The sequence below is a fragment of the Cetorhinus maximus genome, chromosome 1 (genome assembly GCF_964194155.1).
Source record: "Cetorhinus maximus chromosome 1, sCetMax3.hap1.1, whole genome shotgun sequence".
NCBI classification, from domain to species: Eukaryota; Metazoa; Chordata; class Chondrichthyes; order Lamniformes; family Cetorhinidae; genus Cetorhinus; species Cetorhinus maximus.
The window spans coordinates 110,886,200-110,905,402 of record NC_135879.1 but is presented as its reverse complement, the minus strand read 5'-3'; positions in this window follow the sequence as shown (position 1 = coordinate 110,905,402).

The following is a 19,203-nucleotide window of genomic DNA, read 5'->3' as shown; positions in this document are numbered from 1 at the left end:
GCCTTTGACAAGGTCCCTCATGGCAGACTGGTACAGAAAGTAAAGTCGCATGGGATCAGAGGTGAGCTGGCAAGATGGATACAGAATTGGCTTGGTCATAGAAAACAGAGGGTAGCAGTGGAAGGGTGCTTTTCTGAATGGAGAGCTGTGACTAGTGGAGTTCCGCAGGGATCAGTGCTGGGACCTTTGATGTTTGTAGTATACATAAATGATTTGGAGGAAAATGTAACTGGGCTAATTAGTAAGTTTGCGGACGACACTAAGGTTGGAGGAGTAGCAGATAGTGAAGAGGATTGTCAAAGGATACAACGGGATATAGATCAGTTGGAGACTTGGGCAGAGAAATGGCAGATGGAGTTTAATCCGGACAAATGCGAGGTAATGCATTTTAGAAGGTCTAATACAGGCAGGAATTATACAGTAAATGGCAGAACACAAGTGCATTGACGGGCAGAGGGATCTGGGTATACAGGTCCACAGGTCACTGAAAGTGGCAACGCAGGTGGTTCAGGTTGTCAGGAAGGCATATGGCATGCTTGCCTTCATTGGCAGGGGTTTTGAGTATAAAAGCTGGGAAGTCATGCTGCAGCTGTATAGAGCCTTGGTAGGACACACTTGGAATATTGCGTGAAATCCTGGTCGCCACATTACCAGAAGGATATGGAGGCATTGGAGAGGGTGCAGAGGAGGTTTACGAGGATGCTGCCTGGTCTGGAGGTTATTAGCTATGAGGAGAGGTTGGAGAAACTCGGATTGTTCTCACTAGAGCGACGGAGATTGAGGGGCGACTTGATAGAAGTTTACAAAATTATGAGTGGCATGGACAGAGTAGATAGTCAGAAGCTTTTTCCCAGGGTGGAATAGTCAATTACTAGGGGACATAGATTTAAGGTGAGAGGAGAAAACTATAGAGGAGATGTGCGGGGCAAGTTTTTTATGCAGAGGGTAGTGAGTGTCTGGAATTCGCTGCCAGAGGAGGCGGTACGATAGTGGTGTTTAAGAGGCAGCTTGACAAATACATGACTAGGATGGGAATAGAGGGATACGGACCCTGGAAGTGCAAGATGTTTTAGTTGATGGGCAATATGATCGGCACAGGCTTGGAGGGCCGAAGGGCCTGTTCCTGTGCTGTACTTTTCACAGGCCACACTGCATTGCATTGTGCTGTATCTGCCAAAAGTACCAAAAACTTGCAAATATCATGTCACAATGGACTTTATTTCATCCTTCCAACCTTTGTCCTGGCCAGCATTTATTACCCATCTCTAGTTCAGAGGGCATTTAAGAGTCAACCACATTGCTGTGGGTCTGGTGTTGCATGAGGTAGGTAGGGATGGTAGATTCCCTTCCCTAAAGGGCATTAGTGAACCAAATGGATTTTTGCAACAATTGACAATGGTTCCATGATCACCAATACTTCAATTTTAGATTTTTATCTGCTATGGCAGGATTTGAACCTGGGTCCCCAGAGGCATTACACTGGGTTACTAGTCCAGCAACAATACTGCTATGCCATCACCACCCTCCTCCTTTTGTTGTGGCAAACATGTGTTGAGGAGAAGAACATGAACCAGCTGCAAGAAAAATGGCTTGAGATGCAATCATCGAAAATGTTTGGATCTAAGAATGTGAAGAGAATTCCATTTTTACTGAGGAAGCTTTGGTAGCTATGTGCAGGAGGTACAGGAAAAGAGGGACCATAAGTCTATTCCCCTGCCAGTGCAGATAATTAAGTTGTTCAGATGAAGTAAAACATAATTAATGGAAACTGCTAGATCCATTGGACCTGGATACTCTTTCGAGTTATCAACAGTCACAGATTGCAACTCTTTTGAGTACAATCACAGTTCTTGGTTTCCGGGAGTGGGACATGAACCCACAACCCTCTGATTCAAAGGTGAGGGTGCTATGAACTGAGCCACAGCTGACATGAGGAAGTTTTGTTGCTTTAGGATTAGTACCACCAAAGTAAATATGCCTATATTTGCACAATATTTTATCGCATGGTTTGCATGGTATAAATTAAAACTACAGCGCTCTCAAGGAGTTTGCATTTAAAGCATGGAGATAATTTTTCCTAAGTTCTTTACTGCACTGAAGTTGCAGGGCACAGATTTTGCAGCATACAGATAGTTTTCACTGTGGAATATAAATGGTGCTGCAGACTAACACTGCCAGAAGAATCAAAGAACATGCTGCATTGGAAATGTCCCACATAAGGCGGGATCCGGAATGTTATCAGGGTGACCATCTGGATGCTTGTACCAGCTTTTAATTCTCAATGTCTTGCATGTGCTTCAAGGAGAAGGCTGCTAACAGCCACTGAGAGCACGAATGGTCTAGTGAGGGGCCTCCTAATGTTAGGCAGCTGTCCCCATCCAACGAAAGGATTTTAGGCTTGAAATTAAGTGGGAACATTTGTTTAAACTTTATATATGGTTCATGAGGCTACATGGTAAACAGCCTGCAGACAAACAACACTCCTGTGCTATGAAAATCTAGGTTTAAAAAACATCGGCCCTTCTATCTACAAAGAGAAATTAATTATTTTGCTACTTGCAAGCTCAAGAAGTGAGAAAGGATATTTCAATTAGGCCCCAATATTTAAGTGCAGGCAGGGAGGAAACAGGGGAGCCTAGCAGCCGAGGGTAAGGGGAAGGTTGGACATCTCAGGTTTGTAGAGGATCTGCTGAATTTAATGGCAGGATCTCATTATTATTTTCACTGGCTCATGACTCTGATGTAAAACCCAAGCACATATGAGCAGTTGTACATAACAAGAGCCATATTGCCACACAGAATGTCATTGGCCAGACCAGTGGGTAGTACTTCCCCTGCCTGGGTCACACTGGAAAAGCCCAGTAGTATTCAGCAGAGAGCAGGTCAGGATTCATGCTGGTCTGCTATTTCCTGCACAATCTCATCATCATGAAGGCACAGCCCTCGCCACCAGGTATATGGTGAGGAGGAGGAGTAGGAGGAAGCGAGGAAGCAATTAGCATATCCCCTTTCCAACTGGGTTGTCTGTGATCCATTCATCCACAGTATCAGTGAGCGCAACCTCAATTCTCATTCAACAACAGTCCCACACCTTACCTTCCTTCTGTTACTGACCATTACAGTGTCCTCTTGGCCAGAATGTTGAAAGAAAATTCACCACAAAATATGCATTCCTACCAACTTTATCAAACAAATTATCCAATATTCTAGATACAAAAATCAACCAATCACCCTTGTGCATTCCCTTAGTGCCTGTCTTCAGTGTGCCTTTGCCAGTCTAAATGCTCCTATGCAGTGTGACCACAGTGGTTGCAGCATGGCTAACAGAAGGCTTTCACTGCAGAAGATTCCTGACTGCCTTGAAGGACAACTCTGTGCCAAGAAGGCCCAGCTTCGGACTGCACCACCTTGGCATAGGTATCAGCAGCTTGGGCTGACTGGTGGACAGACAACAGCAAGGACACTGGTGGAGTGGCAGTGATGGGAGGATGAATGCTGTCCACCCTGAGAAAGGACAGCAAGTTTGTCCTCCACAGAGTCATTGGCACTCCCTGGGGTGATGCCTCAGCAATCCTAGCAATCTGTTGGAGGCCAGATTGCTGGACTGTTGTGACACTCTGCAAACCTCTTTCAACACTGGTATCCACAGCCCTGATGGCAGCAGGCTGAGCATGCATGGCACCAAGCTGCACTTGGCAGCTAACCTTACATTAATTCAGTCTGAGCTTCCACTGCAGCACTCAGATGTTGGGTGGCTTCTGTTTATGCTATGCATTTAGAGGAAGTGCCCACAAAGCCTGTTGTGTGCAGTCAATAGAACCCCACACCATGGGGTTACTACTATCCTGGCAAACCACGTGAATGCTCCACCTGTTTTTTCTCTGGTCAGCAAGAACACATGGATTCCTCTCCCTTAGCAAACAGAATATCAAACCATCTCCCTTATCCAGCACTGGAAACTAAGACAGTGACCATCAGGTGCTGCATTATGGTTAGGTCTGCAAGTGTCCTCATGGAGATGGCCATCACTTCCCTGCTGGAAAGGTTAGGCTTTAAGCTCTGCACAAAGCTGTATTCCAAGTTGAAATCAAATTCCTCCATGTTCCTCGACAGTGACAACAGGTATTCTAGCAGGCCTGCAAATGTGCCAAGCATTCATTGTGTATTATTCCCACTAGCCTTTATTCTGTATGCAGCCCCATTGATGTCCTCATCTGAGTCGGCTGCAGTACTCAATTGTGACACTATCCTCTGGGGAACTGGCACCTGACCCTTTTCCCCTGCCCTGGCTTTAGACCACTCATGCCCAGTGAGTTATCATATGAGGATCCCGCCACTATGCTACTCTTTAAGCACATGCAGTGTCAGTATCTAAGTTGGTGGCTGTGAGTGTAAGATTGAGTGACAGTCCTTCATCGCCATCAGTATTTTCTTCCTCTTGCCCTTCACATGCCTGCACCACTGCTAGGCCAAGGTTGCACTTCTTGGGTTTTTGAAAGGAGAAATACACAGAGTGGGGTTATGGTGACGGAAGCAGGAAAACAAGTGGTGCCGCTTACAGCTTCTGCAGCTTAGGAATAAGAAGAGATTGTAGGGTGAGAGGGTAGGCGGAATTTGAGAAGGAGGGTTAGGTATGAGCATACCGTCATCTTAAATCTGTTCAGCCCCACCATTGGCAATGGCCTCAGTTGTGGCCACGCCAATGATGGCAAACACAGCCACCCTGGCAGGCACCTGTCCCCCGCGTGCTGCTGCTGCTGCTGCCTCCAATTGTGTGCCCCCTTGTCCTGCAAAAGGGAAGGAAGTGTGCCAGTCAGTGTGGTGCAATCTGTTTGAGCGATGTGGCTGTTATGGCCGAATAGCTGACAGCATCTGCAAGGTGTGAGATGTGATTGCGAGGCTTGAGTAGTGTTAAGCATGTGAGGGTGAGGTAAAGCTATAATTATAAAATATGAGTCATGATTTATGGAGATTGTAGGTAGATGAATGAATGGGGGTGTGGTGCATAACAGTGTGTAAGGCTAATAATGCACTTTGAGACATAGCATTTGAACATGCACTCACTGACTTTGACCACTCATATAAGGTAATTGAACTTCCTTTGGCGCTGCATCTCAGCCATCAGGTCAACACTTAACACTGCACTGCATGCCTTCTCAGAATTTGTCTGGAGGGCCTCCAGTCTACTACCTACACCAAAGCCTCCAGTGCTGTGTTGGAGAACCTTGGAGCCCATTTTCTGCCATGTTGTGTCATTCCTTTGTCCCTCCCAGATGCAAGTGGCTTCCATAATGAATCCTAGTGCCTGCTCAAGCCAAAATGCAACTCAGCTTTAAGAGTTGCAGGGTTACTTAAAATGCACATCTTAGCCGCTCAAGATTTTGTGCCCTGTTGTCATGAAGCTATTAATGTATATAATGTTATTGGAAATTATTTGTTTTAATGTAGAGGTTTAGTCTGTGGGTGTGTCTGTATGTGTTTTAATTGGATTAAAGCCAGCTAGTCTGGGTGCTTTGATGTATAGTAGTTTTGAGTTGTAAACAGTAAGGTAAAGTGCATTTGCATTTTGTTGAATAAACCATTCAAGAAGGGGGTGACATCTTTCGCCTAGCTAGGAGACCAAGCAATATGTTTATATTACTAATAAAATTGGTAATATGAAAGGGGGTTTATTGTTAGAAGAGGTGGAGCTCAAAGACCTGGTGATACAATAAGAATTTACATTCAAAGAGAAGTGCTGGGTATAACAGATAGCAGTTTTGTGTGTGCAGAGCAGAGGCATGTGACATCAAAGCCTGTAAGCCTATAACTGTCTGCAAAGGAAGAAAAGTGAAAGGGACCTCATTTTGAATTTGTAAGGTGAAAATGCTTTGTTTGCCTGGTGTCTGCTTAAAGTCCACGGGTTGTTGTTGCCTTAATGGAGATTAGTTAAGGAATTTGTTAAGACGTTATGATAGCTGTAATTTGTAGCCATGTTTATATTTAACTTGCGTAAATTAATAAATGTCTCATGTAGTTTGATATAAAAGACTCTTAAGAACAGGTGGTCTAATTCTTGAATTTAGAGCTGCATCTCAAACATATCACTTAAAATATAGGTTATGACAGTTGTTTAAAGTTTCCCTCTGGGATTTTAAATAACACAGCTTTATCAACTGCTGTGTCATAACAATTGAGTGCTCATCCGGGATAAAAATTTATAATTCCTCGATTGGTTTGCAATAGGTGAATCTTAAGGTTATGAGTACAAGAAGCACTTTGAATTCAGGAGTTGGCGAGGTATTTTAGAAGTGGTGAGACTGCAAGATGGCTTTGGTAGTTGCTAAGACTTGTCTGGGAGTAGAAGATATAATGCTGATTGGATTCGAAAAAAATAACCAAAAGTAAGTTAACAGAGTTGGCAGATAAGTTAAAATTGGGGTTACCTGAGGGTGCTAGGAAATCAGATATCATTAAAAGTATAGCACAGTATCTACAATTAGAAGTGAAACCTGACACTAATGCGTCACACCTGGAGGTAGTGAGACTTCAGTTACAAATGAAGATGCTTGAACTTGAACAAGCAAAGGAAATGAACAAGTTTGAATTAGAAGCAAAGGACAGAGAGATGGCTTTTAATAGGGAACAGGTAGAAAGGCAAGAGAGAGAAAAAAAACAGGAAAGGGAATTAGAAATTGTGAACTTTTAAAAAAAAAATTATCCATTCATGGGATGTGGGCATTGCTGGCTAGGCCAGCATTTATTGCCCATCCCTAATTGCCCTTGTTCAGAGGGCATTTAAGAGCCAACCACATTGCTGTGGGTCTGGAGTCACATGTAGGCCAGACCAAGTGAGGACAGCAGAGTTCTTTCCCTAAAGGACATTGGTGAACCAGATGAGTTTTTACAACAATGGTTTTGTAGTCATCATTAGACTTTTAATTTCAGATATTTATTGAATTCAAACTCCACTATCTACCATGGTGCGATTTGAACCTGGATCTCCAGAGCATTATCCTGGGTCTCTGGATTGCCAGTCCAGTGGCAATACCACTATGCCACCACCTCCTGAAAGATAGCAAAGGAGGAAAGAGAAAGAAAAGAGACGGAGAGAAAATTCCAACTAAAACTGTTGGCAATTAAATAAGAGACGCCACTAGGTGAAGGAGGACTTATCTCCAAAGTAGAATCCAGTGGGAAAATGTTTAAATTTGTACAAGCTCTTCCAAAGTTTGAGGGAAAAGATATTGAAGCATTCTTTATTTCATTTGAAAAGCTAGTTTAACAGATTAAATGGCCACCGGAAAACTGGACATTATTATTACAGTCTAAGTCAGTGGGTAGGGCACATGAGATATAGGCTTCACTATTAGAAGAAACATTGGTAAATGTGGTGAAGTTATGATGTGGTGAAAAAAGCTAATTTCATATGAGTTGCTCCCTGAAGCATACAGGCAGAAATTTAGGAATATGAGAAAACAGCCTGGGCAAAAGTATATTGAGTTTGAAAGAGTAAAACAAAGTAATTTTGACTGGAGGATATGGGCATTAAAAATAGAGACAGCATATGCAACTCTTAGGGGAGTAATTCTTTTGAAAGAATTTAGAGATTCAGCCCCTTCGGTAGTGAGAATTCATGTGGAGGAACTGAGGGTTGACAAGCAGCAGATATAGCTGATTATTATGAGTTAGTGCATAGAGCTAAACCTTTTATTGTCACCCTTTCAAATTGGAACAGAACAAAAAGTGGGAAGGTGAAAGGAAGGTAGGAAGTCAGGGAGGAGAAGAAGTAGCTGTAAGTTCCCAGGAAGTTTTTTTCTCAGAATAAAAAGGAAGATGCTGAAGGCAGAAGTGACATTCAAAAATTGAGGCATTTTCATTTTATTAAAGTGGGACACATGAAGTCAGTGTGTTGGAAATTGCAGGAAAAATCTTTTGGAATTGTTGGGGTGCAGAAAAACTCGAAGTAAAAGTACTGTGGGTTCTGAGGTTCAGGTACAGGAGAAACCAGTGGTTTGTGTGCAGGTGAAACAGGGAGAATCATTGATGGGTGAAGAAGTGGGAACATGTTCACAGTTTACACAAGAGAATTCTGAGGGGCAGGTTGCAGAAATATTTAAAGAGTGAAGGGGAAATCTTTCCATGTGTACAAGGTCGAGTAGGTAAAGATGTTAAAATTTTAAGAGACACAGGGGCCGGTCAATCCTTAATGTTGTGGGATCATGATATTTGTTGTTCAAATGAGTATTGCAGGGGCAGGTAATAATAAGTGGGGTTCATGGAGATGCTAAATCTATTCCGTTGTGGAAGGTAAATTTAAAGAGCAAATGGAAGAATGGTGAAGTTATAGTTGGAGTGGTGGAAAAAATGCCCATTGCAGGAGTTCAATTTATTCTGGGTAATGATATAGCTGGATCACAAATGTGGGTGATGCCTGTGGTTGTTGAGCATCCTGTAGAAGTGTTTTCAACAGGAGTGCTGTAGAAGAAACATCCTGGATTGTTTCCTGATTGAGTTATAACAAGATCAAAGACCCATCGGGAAGATCAAAATAAAGAAGATAAGCAGGCAGTTCAAAGGCAAGAAGGTGTCAAAATCCAATTAACTGGCATTATGTTTGATAGCATTGTGCAGGAGGAAGGACTACAGGACAATTCAGCTGAAGTGTTTAATTCAAGGAGGTTAGTCAAGTTACAGAAAAATGATTTGCAATTAATTCCGATATATCAGAAAGTTTATTCAGAAACAGAAGAAAAATGTATTCCAATATTATTACCTTCAGGGAGACATTTTAATGAGAAAGTGGAGGTTGGGTCATGTCTCAGCAAATGAAAGCTGGAGGGAGGTGCATCGTATTGTTACCCCATTAGGGTATAGAAATGAAATTCTGAGGATTGCTCATAAAATTCCAATGGGGGGGACATTTGGGAATTAGGAAAACCCACAAAAAGATACAGAGGTTTTTTTTGGCTAGGATTGTATAGCGATGTAGTCAAATTCTGTAGAATCTGTCATACATATCAAATAACAGGAAAATCACAAACAGTGATTAAGCCGGCACCTTTAATCCCAATACCAGCATTTGAAGAACTTTTACCAGGGTGATGATTGATTGTGTAGGACCCCTCCCTAAGACTAAAAGTGGAAATCAGTGTTTACTGACAGCAACGGATGTGTCTACCAGGTTTCCTGAAGCAATACCTTTAAGAAACATTACAACTAAGAGGATTGTGGAGGAGGTAACTAAATTTTTTACAAAATATGGTTTACCAAATATGGTCAAATCTGGGGTAAATGTCAATGTCACAACTGTTTAAGGAAGTAATGAACAGTTTGGGGATAAAACAATTTAAGTCAACAGCTTACCATCCTGAGTCACATGGAGCTTTGGAGTGATGGCATCAAACTTTAAAAACTATGATGAGATCATACTGTCAGGATTATATACAGGATTGGGATACACAAATTCCATTTTTGTTATTTGCTATTAGAAAGGCTCTAATGCATCTACTGGTTTTAGCCCTTTTGAACTAGTTTGTGCTCATGAAGTAAGGGGGCCACTGAAATTGATATATGAGAAATTGGTGGGTCAAAATTCAGAAACTATTTTCCTGGATTACATATCAAATTTCAGGGAAAGATTAAACAGAACATGTGAGTTGGCTAGGGAACATTTAAAGACATCAGAGCAAGTGATGAAAGTGAAGGCAGATAAGAAAGCTAAAACTCTCAGTTTTGTTTCTGGAGAGAATGTGCTAGTTTTGTTACCAGTACTAGGTGATTCATTAAATGCAAGATTTGGTGGGCCTTACAGGATTGAAAAGAAATTGAGTGAAGTAAATTATTTAATAAATACTCCAGACAGAAGAAAGAAGCAAAGGGTGTGTCATGTAAATATTCTTAAACAGTACTTTGACAGGGAAGAGGGACAAAAAGAAATATTAGTAACGGTGGATGATGAGAAAGAAGTAGAAAAGCAGGATTCTGAAATTGATTTTCCTCTAATCAAATTGGATAATGAGGGAGTGCTTCAAAATTGAAATGAAATATTGAGTTACCTTCCAAGCAAGTGTCTAAGTGATTTGGAAAAGCTATTGCAGTCACACAAACCTATTTGTGGAAATAAGTTGGGGAAGGCGTATTTAGCTATACATGATGTATGTATGGAAGTTCCATCTTCAATAAGGCAACACCCTTATAGATTAAATCTGGCAAAGTTATCACAATTACAAAAAGAAATTGATTTCATGCTTCAAAATGATACCATTGAGTCTAGTTGCAGTAACTGGAGTTCACCTATTGTGCCAGTACCGAAACTGGATGGAACACAAAGACTGTGTGTGGACTATCAAAAAGTGAATGAGGTGACAAAAGCGGAATCAGATGCCATACCACTGTTGGAAGATTGCATTGAGAAAGTGGGACAATCAAAATTTATGACAAAGGTTGACTTGCTAAAAGGATATTGGCAGGTACCGTTGTCGGAGGTAGCAAAGGAGATATCAGCTTTTGTAATGCCAAGTGGACTATATCAGCTTATAGTCATTCCATTTGGTATGAAGAATGCACCTGCGCCATTTCAGAGACTGACAAACAAAGTAATTGCAGGTCTAAGCAATTGTGCTGTTTATATTGATGATCTAATTGTTTTCAGTCAGACGTGGGAGGAGCATTTGCAGCATCTGGAAGAATTATTCACTCGACTACAAGGAGCTACTTTGGTGATGAACTTGGCTAAAAGTGAAACAAAAACAGAATTATCTGGAAAAACTCAGCAGGTCTGGCAGCATCGGCGGAGAAGAAAAGAGTTGACGTTTCGAGTCCTCATGACCCTTCAACAGAGCTGAATAATATTACTCAGTTCTGTTGAAGGGTCATGAGGACTCGAAACGTCAACTCTTTTTTTCTCCGCCGATGCTGCCAGACCTGCTGAGTTTTTCCAGGTAATTCTGTTTTTGTTTTAGATTTCCAGCATCAGCAGTTTTTTGTTTTTATATTGGCTAAAAGTGAATTTGCATAAGTGCTAATTGCGTATCTAGGCCATAAAATTGGACATGGTAAGGTGGCTCTGAGAGATGCAAAAGTCAAGATTATTGTGGATTTCCTAGTGGCTACAGCAAAACGAGAAGTTTTGAGATTTCTGGGCATGAATTTAGCAGAAATTTGTACCAAATTTTAGCCGGGTTATTGCTCCACTGACAACTATTAAAAAAGAACAAGAAGTTTCAATGGATACTGAAATGTCAAAAGTCATTCAATAGTTTGAAAACTGTATTAACTATGACACCAGTTTTGGCAGTACCCAATTATGCCAAGCAATTCAAGTTGGCCATTGATGCAAGCAATACAGGCATTAGGGCTGTTCTGTTACAAGAAGATGACACTGGAATTGAAAAACCGATAGGGTATGTTTCACGGAAGCTGAATGTACAACAGAGAAGATATTCAATGATCAAAAAAGAGACCTTGGGTTTGATGTTAGCATTGCAACATTTTGATATTTATGTTGCAAGCAATTCATCAGAAACAATTGTTTATACAGACCTAAATCCTATGAAGTTTTTGGACAAATTTCGAGACAAAAGTGCAAGGCCTTTCAGGTGGAGTTTATTGTTACAACCATTTAATCAATGGATTATACATATTGCTGGAAGAGAAAACCTGTTTGCAGATGTGTTATCAAGAGTTTGAATCTTAAAGGAAAATTGGACATTTTTTTTAAACCCTGGACAAAACTGGAGTGATTTCTGTTGATACCAAGGACTTGTGTATATATGTTGTTGTGGTAATGCATGCATCTGGTAATGTAATAGTGTAATAAGTATAGGAGATAGTGTGAGATAGGTTATTAAAAATGAAGCCATCATTTGGAATTATGATGGTTCATTTTTTTATAGGAAGGGGATGTCATGAAGCTATTAATGTATATAACGTTATTGGATTTTTTTTAAAATAGAGGTTTAGTCTGTGGGTGTGCATGTGTGTGTTTTAATTGGATTAAAGCCAGCTAGTCTGGGTGCTTTGATGTATAGTAGTTTTGAGATGTAAACAGTAAGGTAGAGTGCATTTGCATTTTGTTGAATAAACCATTCAAGAAGGGGGTGAAATCTTGCACCTAGCTAGGAGACACCAAGCAATATGTTTATATTACTAATAAAATTGGTACTATGAAAGGGGATTTATTGTTAGAAGAGGTGGAGTTCAAAGGGGCTGGTGATACAATAAGAATTTATATTCAAAGAGAAGTGCTGGGTATAACAGATAGCAGTTTTGTGTGCACAGAGCAGAGGCATGTGACATCAAAGCCTGTAAGCCTACCACTGTCTGCAAAGGAACCTAAGTGAAAGGAACCTCATTTTGAATTTGTAAGGTGAAAATGTTTTGCCTGGTGTCTGCTTAAAGTCTATGGGTTGTTGTTGCCTTAAAGGAAATTAGTTTGGGAATTTATTAATAAGTTCTGATAGTAGTAATTTGTAGCCATGTGTATATGTTTAACTTATATAAATTAATAAATGTGTCTTGATATAAAAAACCTCTCGAGAACTGGCAGTCTTATTCCTGAATTTAGAGCTGCATCTCAAACAAACCACTTGAAAATATAGATTTTGACAGTTGTTTAAAGTTTCCCTCTGGGATTTTAAATAACTCAGCTTTACCAACTGCTGTGTCATAACACTTGAACACAGGGGTGCAGTCACCCAACAGTATGCTTAGCTTTGACTGTATGCTGCAATCATTATAATGAGTTGGCAGGATCGAGTTTGCCTGCATGTTAACTGCACAACTCAATCCCCGCCTCCGTTTTCAGGCCTTATCGAATTTTTCCTGCAGAATCTTCACAGTGTCACCATAGACAGTGACCAGTGTAATTTGTCTGTGCAAGCATAAAATAAATCAATAAGTAAATTCTTGAAAAAAATATGCAGAAGAAGAAGACTACTTTTTTTTGGATAAAACCAATATGAGAAGATGAACTTAACGCTCATCTACGTTGAGGACCTGACTGCAAAGATAAGCCCTACAAGTCTCCAGAGGTTCATCTTTAAAATATGGCATAGTTTTCAGAGTTTAACTGCAGAATGAGTCTGTATCACTAAAACAGCAGTAAAAATCTACCCCTTAAGGTCTGATTCTATATCAGATGCATTGAGAAATTTAGCAGTAATCATGATTAAAGTAGCCACAGATTGGCTGAATGTTTGTCAGTAAGGATTAATGATCCATTTATTGTTTTAAAACGCAACCAACATCACTGAAAAAAAATGATCTGCTCATTACCACATTGTTGGTCATGGTGCATTGTTGTGCATAATTTGGCTGTCGCATTTCCAATAAAAGAGTGCCTACACCTCAAAAATTCTTCATTATTCTGTCTTTTCCCCCATTCTCCACAATATGCTGCATAGCCTTCAATTCAATTATTCAGTGTGCTAACAGGACATCAGCTAAGAACTGTACATTGGAGTGTGTAACTGGCATGTTCAAAGGCCGATTGTAGACCATCTTGTCTGTTTCTGCCTCTGTCGGTACCCACTGACTATTTTTTGTGTTTTAGGTAGCACTTGATGGATATTGAGGGAAGCTTAAAAAGACAATTTAAAATTAGTCAGCAGACAGAACGATGATGATGACAGCATGATGTGAAGCAGACTAGCTCTTGGGAATCTCTTTGGCGTACATCGTGCTTGGAGGTCCACTCCACTTTTAAAATAGAGGTTACACAGAGCACCATGGAGGAGCCATGTAAATAGGAATATTTGTAAAATTAATTGCTTTTTAAAATTAAACTACCTGGAAATCCTTTAAGGCTAAGCAGATGGCCCCATACTGAAGTACCTCTTTGCTGATTAGGGTTCAATTTTATATGCTCAAGTCATAATGGAAAGTCAAGCACTTACCCTTTTGCCTGAGTGAACCTTTTATTAATTCACATTCCATCTGCTTGTTAGGATCATAAACTGAATTTTGATCTTGGATATTTTCAGGGTATAGTTGTTTCAAATAAAGAATTCATTGTTCTAATATTTAAAATACAAAATTAGGTAGAATAAGATAAAATAAAAATGTACTGAATAATTAAACACACCAGAATCCTTTAATGACTCGAATATGTTTTTCTTCCTCCTCCTCTTCCCAATTTATCTTCCTGTTTCTGATGTTGGTGATATTGATCTGTCCCAGCTAGAAAGGAAAACAATCAGAAGTGACTCACTTTCCAAGGTTGGAGTCAATTGGTTTCAAGCGATTTTCTAATCTGTAAAGTGAATTTAGGTTATTTATGGGTTAGGAAGGTGTATTTTTTATTTTCTGTTACGAGGACTGTTATGAAAGAAATTTACTGAGGACTGTATTGTGTTCATTTATACATTCCATATAAAATAAACTGTCTTGTTTATTTACAATTGGCCTTATTTCACTTACATGGAAGATTTTGGTCCAAGAGTCATAGATTACGCAAAACGAGGTCGAGTTCATGAGCGATTTTAAAGTAATTTATTAAGATGCAACAGTTTAAATATGATGCATCAGCTAAATAGACAGAAAAAAAAATGACTTGTGACAGGTGAGAACGGTTTACTGGTCCTGGAGGATGAACAGCTGAATAACATAAAGGGCAGAATCTTGCCCTTGGATGGCGGGCGGGCCCCACCGGCTTGGCGGCGGGTGGGCAGCCGACCCCCACGACTGAAATGGGGCCTGCCGCCATTTTGAGTGGGCGGGCCCCTATGGGAAGCTTCCTGTGCGGGGGAGGGGAGGGAATCCCTCTCTGTCAAAGTGCGCTCTTTCGCGAATGCACGATAAAGAGTGTGCTTCTCCCTGAGACTAAGTGCTGTCTCAGGGAAACCAGTGACAGTCCGAAAAACTTCAAAAATACAAAAATTAAAAAATTATTAACATGTCGCCCTCATATGACAATGTCACACGAGATGGGACATGTTCATGAAGACCACATAAACTTTATTACTTTTTTAAAATGCAGACATGAAACTTCATCCTGCCAGTGGATGAAGTTTCATCAATAATCTGGAGCCTGCTGGGGCTCCTGGCCTGCCCGCCAGCCTTAAGGTTGGACGGGCAGGTCTTTAATTACTTTAAATAGCCTGTCAATGACCTCAATTGGCCATTGACAGGTCGGCGGGCGGACAGCTGATTTCGCTGTCCGCCCACCTTCCTAAAAATTTAAAGGGTCCGGAATGACGTCGGGGGTTCCTCCCGACATCATCCCACGTCATTTTCCCCTCGGTGAACGGGCCCCGCCCCCAAATTGCTGAGGGGAAAATCCTGGCCAAAGTGAGGGTGGTCTCCGTAGCTGGTTGCACCTCTTCTGCCCTCAGCCTCCTTGAGTTAACCAAAGTGTTAGGAAGCTCTTGCCCTGCCTCCCGCCATCTGAAGAAAACTAAATATTGCCTGAGCACCTGTTTATATATTTTATTCCTCAGGGCTGGTGGTGACCTGAAGTCAGTCATTTGTTCAATCCCATTTATCCAGTCACCGAAGGTCAGGAATCCAAGGTAAACCTTTCCCCTGATAATCAATCTGCCTTCTTATCATCTCGCAGCCAATCTCACGCTTGGTTTTATTCATTAATTCCTGCCAGACACTTGTCTAGATTCTCCATGGCTATTATCTCTGTTTCTGGCTGCTAAGAACTGTTTTTTCTGAAGAGGAAGAGAGAGGGGAAGGAAAAATAACCATCTGATGGGGTTCACAATGCTGTCCCTGCTGATTCTATAGGATCCTTAAAACCCCATTTCTTAAACGCATGTTTATCAGTCCACTTTCTCAAGGGGCAGAATTTTCAGTGCCCGCTAGCGCGGGCGAGTTTGGCAGTGTGAGCAGACAACATGGTGAGAAGGCCAAAAATCAGTTTCACGACATCGTGAAACCAGTTCGCGATCGTCTGCTCAGCCCATCAATGGCAGGTGGCGTTTCCCGCCATCGGACGTCGGGAACCTCATTGCAATACAGCTGCACATTATTATAAGGCCAGCCTGCCAGAAGCGTCACCCAACACTGGATTGTCTGCCCATGTTGGCGTGATTGCACTCTGACATGTTTCACAACAGCATATATAAGGCTTGCACTTGGCGGGCTGCACTTTGAGGGGAACCTGGAGGTGAGCGCACAGTAATGTTGCACAGCACTCACGAGGGTTGCCTGATGGACTTCAGGCTTGAGGCACGTTGGAGGGGGTGACAAGGGTTGCCCTGTGGTTGAGGGGCTTTGGAGGTGGTGGGGGAAGGACTGCCCTACGGTTGAAGGTAGTGCACAAGCACGTGTGGGGTGGGGGGGGACGGAAGCAGTCACACATTAGGGAAACCCTGTATAAAGTGATCATTCCTCAGCAGCTGAGACAGTTCAAGTGCAGCCACAGTGACATGCTTGGAATCGGGCCTCTAGCTTATCTGCCTCAAGCAACGCAGAGGCACGAGAGTGTCACCAAACGCTCCTGAACTTTTCACCCCTTGGGCACAAACTGCAAGCTAATGAGCATCTTAGTGGACTGCAAAACAAGTGGACGACTGGGCATGTTGTACAATCTCTTTGCTAAAGCTGGCCATAGAACAGTCACTGGTGGAGGTGCTCACAGCGCCTTGTAATGTCATCATCCCGGTTTGGACCAGCCTCCCCCATGGTTCAAGCTAACAGTGCAGCCTTGCAGCGTGGGTTAGGAGAATGCCTGCATTGGAGCTGAGAGCACAGCATGCAGTCCAGTGGGCAAAGCTGCCGCAAATCGATCAGGTGGAGTGGGTTGGGAGGTGTGTGGGATTTTGAACAGCCATACAACGCACTAAACTCTGACCACCCAAGTGCCACACACCGCTGAAGAGCCACAGTGAGCCGTCGCTGGTCGATGCCTAGCTAGACCCAGGGTCTATGGACGCTGCCTTTCCTTCCTGCAGATGATGAGAACCAGTGTTGCTGAAGACTGCACACTTCTGGGGAACTGGTCGCTCACATCTGCCAGCTGCTGCAGGATTTGGTGCCATGTGGACATGGAGGGCATCCACTGCCAGTGGCTGTGAAAGTGACCGTAGTACTCAGTTTTTCCATCAGTAGCTCCTTTCAGGACTCCACAGGTGACCTCTGTGGGATACCACAAGCCTCCACCCACAAATGCATCCATGAGGTCATGGATGCCATCTTTGCGAGGGCACACAACTTTGTGCATTTCGCCCGGGACCAGGAAAGCCAGGATGCAAGAGCAATTGGACTTGCCCATATCTCAGGTTTCCCACAGGTGCATGGTGCCATCGACTGCACTCATGTGGTGCTCAGGTCTCCGTCGCAACAAGTGATCAAATATATCAACCACAAGGGCATCCATTTGCTGAATGAGAGCTGGTATGCGACCACCATAAATGCAACCTGCAGGTCTGCGCACGGCTTCCAGGGAGTGTCCAGGAATCCTACAGTCGGTCATATATCCCTGATGTCTTACAGGGTCCACAGAAGCTGCAGGGACGGCTCCTTGGGGACAAGGGCTACCCGCAGAAGACGTGGCTAATGCCATCCCTGCGGCGGCCTCAGACTGCAGCAGAGTGAAGGTATAACAAGGCTCATGCTGCAACTCTCACCTTGTATGGTGGGGCAGACCATCGGGATGCTGAAAATGAGGTTCCGGTGCCTGGACTGGTCTAGCGGAGCCCTGCAATATAGTCTGCAGAGGGTGTCACGCATCTCGTCCCCTGCTGAGCCCTTTACGACATGCTGCTAAAATGGGAGAGGAGTTGGCCGAGGAGGAAATGGATGTCTCCTCCGATGAGGAGGACTTCGACGGGGATGAGGGTGAGGAGGTCCATGAAGGGGACAATGATGGCGATGAGGCCCTTGCACTGTCCAGGCGAGGCAGGCATGCTCGGGAGACCCTCATAGCTGCTAGGCTTGTGGAGGATGATGACAACATGCAATGAGGAGACACCATAGATCCTCACATTACATCTATGAACATTTGACTCTGGTCTGGCTGACAGCAATGCAGATACCCTCTGTGATAATGCGTCTGTCATGGAGATGCAGAGGAGGCCCTAATAATCGCTCGACTGAAGGAGGATGATGATGACATGCAGTGAGGACACCCAATAGATCTTCACATAGCCTCTGAGAATGTCTGACTCCTGTCTGGCTGAGGGCAGCTCGCTTGCGATCTGTGATCAGGTTCATATCATACAGGCACAGCCGTGAAACTTTAGAAGCATCTGGTCCTTTGTCAGCCTTCAGCACCTGACCCCTTCAGGAGCACAGTGTCACTGGCCACAGATGCAGAAGAGATGGGGCCAGTGCCACCTTATAAGGGCACACAGAGAATGATGGATTTCTGTGGAGCCTGCCCATTACATTCTGGCAGCAATGACAAGCACCGTCGAGGTGCAGGCATCACTAATGTGTCCAGCATGTGTGAGGCTGGACCATCACTTCGGTCTGAAGGCTGAACAAAGCACAGGGAAGAGGCCCTGGACTGAGACACCTGCCTTTATCTTGTGCAGAAAGGTTACGCATCTGAGTGACATGAATACTGCTCATCAGAACAAGGAGCCATAGGCAGGGATCCACACTTGAGAGTTTATTTACAATAGTTAACATTATGGACAAGTGATTAACACTCATGGCCAGGCTGTACAAATACATCTTTTTAATCTTCCTTAAACCTGCCACTACATCTTGGTGCTCCCCAGAAAGCCACAGCAGAGGTGGAGGCAGCCTGCTGACTGCTACGCCCTGTCTGTGATGACCTTGGCAGATGTCCTCTGGAGGTCCAAGACCTTGAGGGCCTTGGCCTACTTCGGGGTCCTGCTGTGTGGCAATGGCACCCTCCTCAGCCTGTGGAGCTGGATGTGCTAGGGTCACAGGAAGAGGGAATTCGGATGGGCCAGACTCTCCCGGAGTCACCTGGGTGGATGGCCCCAGTGTGTGCGCCTGCTGATCACAAGGACATAAGAATGTAAGAAATAGGAGTAGGAATAAGCCATTCGGCCCCTCAAGCCTGCCCTGCCATTCAATAAGATCATGGCTGATCTGCCCCAGGCCTCAACTCCTCTTTCTTACCAGCTCCTCATTGCCCTCAACTCCCTGATATTTCAAATATCTATCTACCTCCTCTTTAAATATTTTCAGTGATCCAACCTCCACAGCTCTCTGGGGTAGAGAATTCCAGACATTCACTACCCTCAGAGAAGAAATTCCTTTGCATCTCAGTTTTAAATGAATGTCTCCTTATTCTGT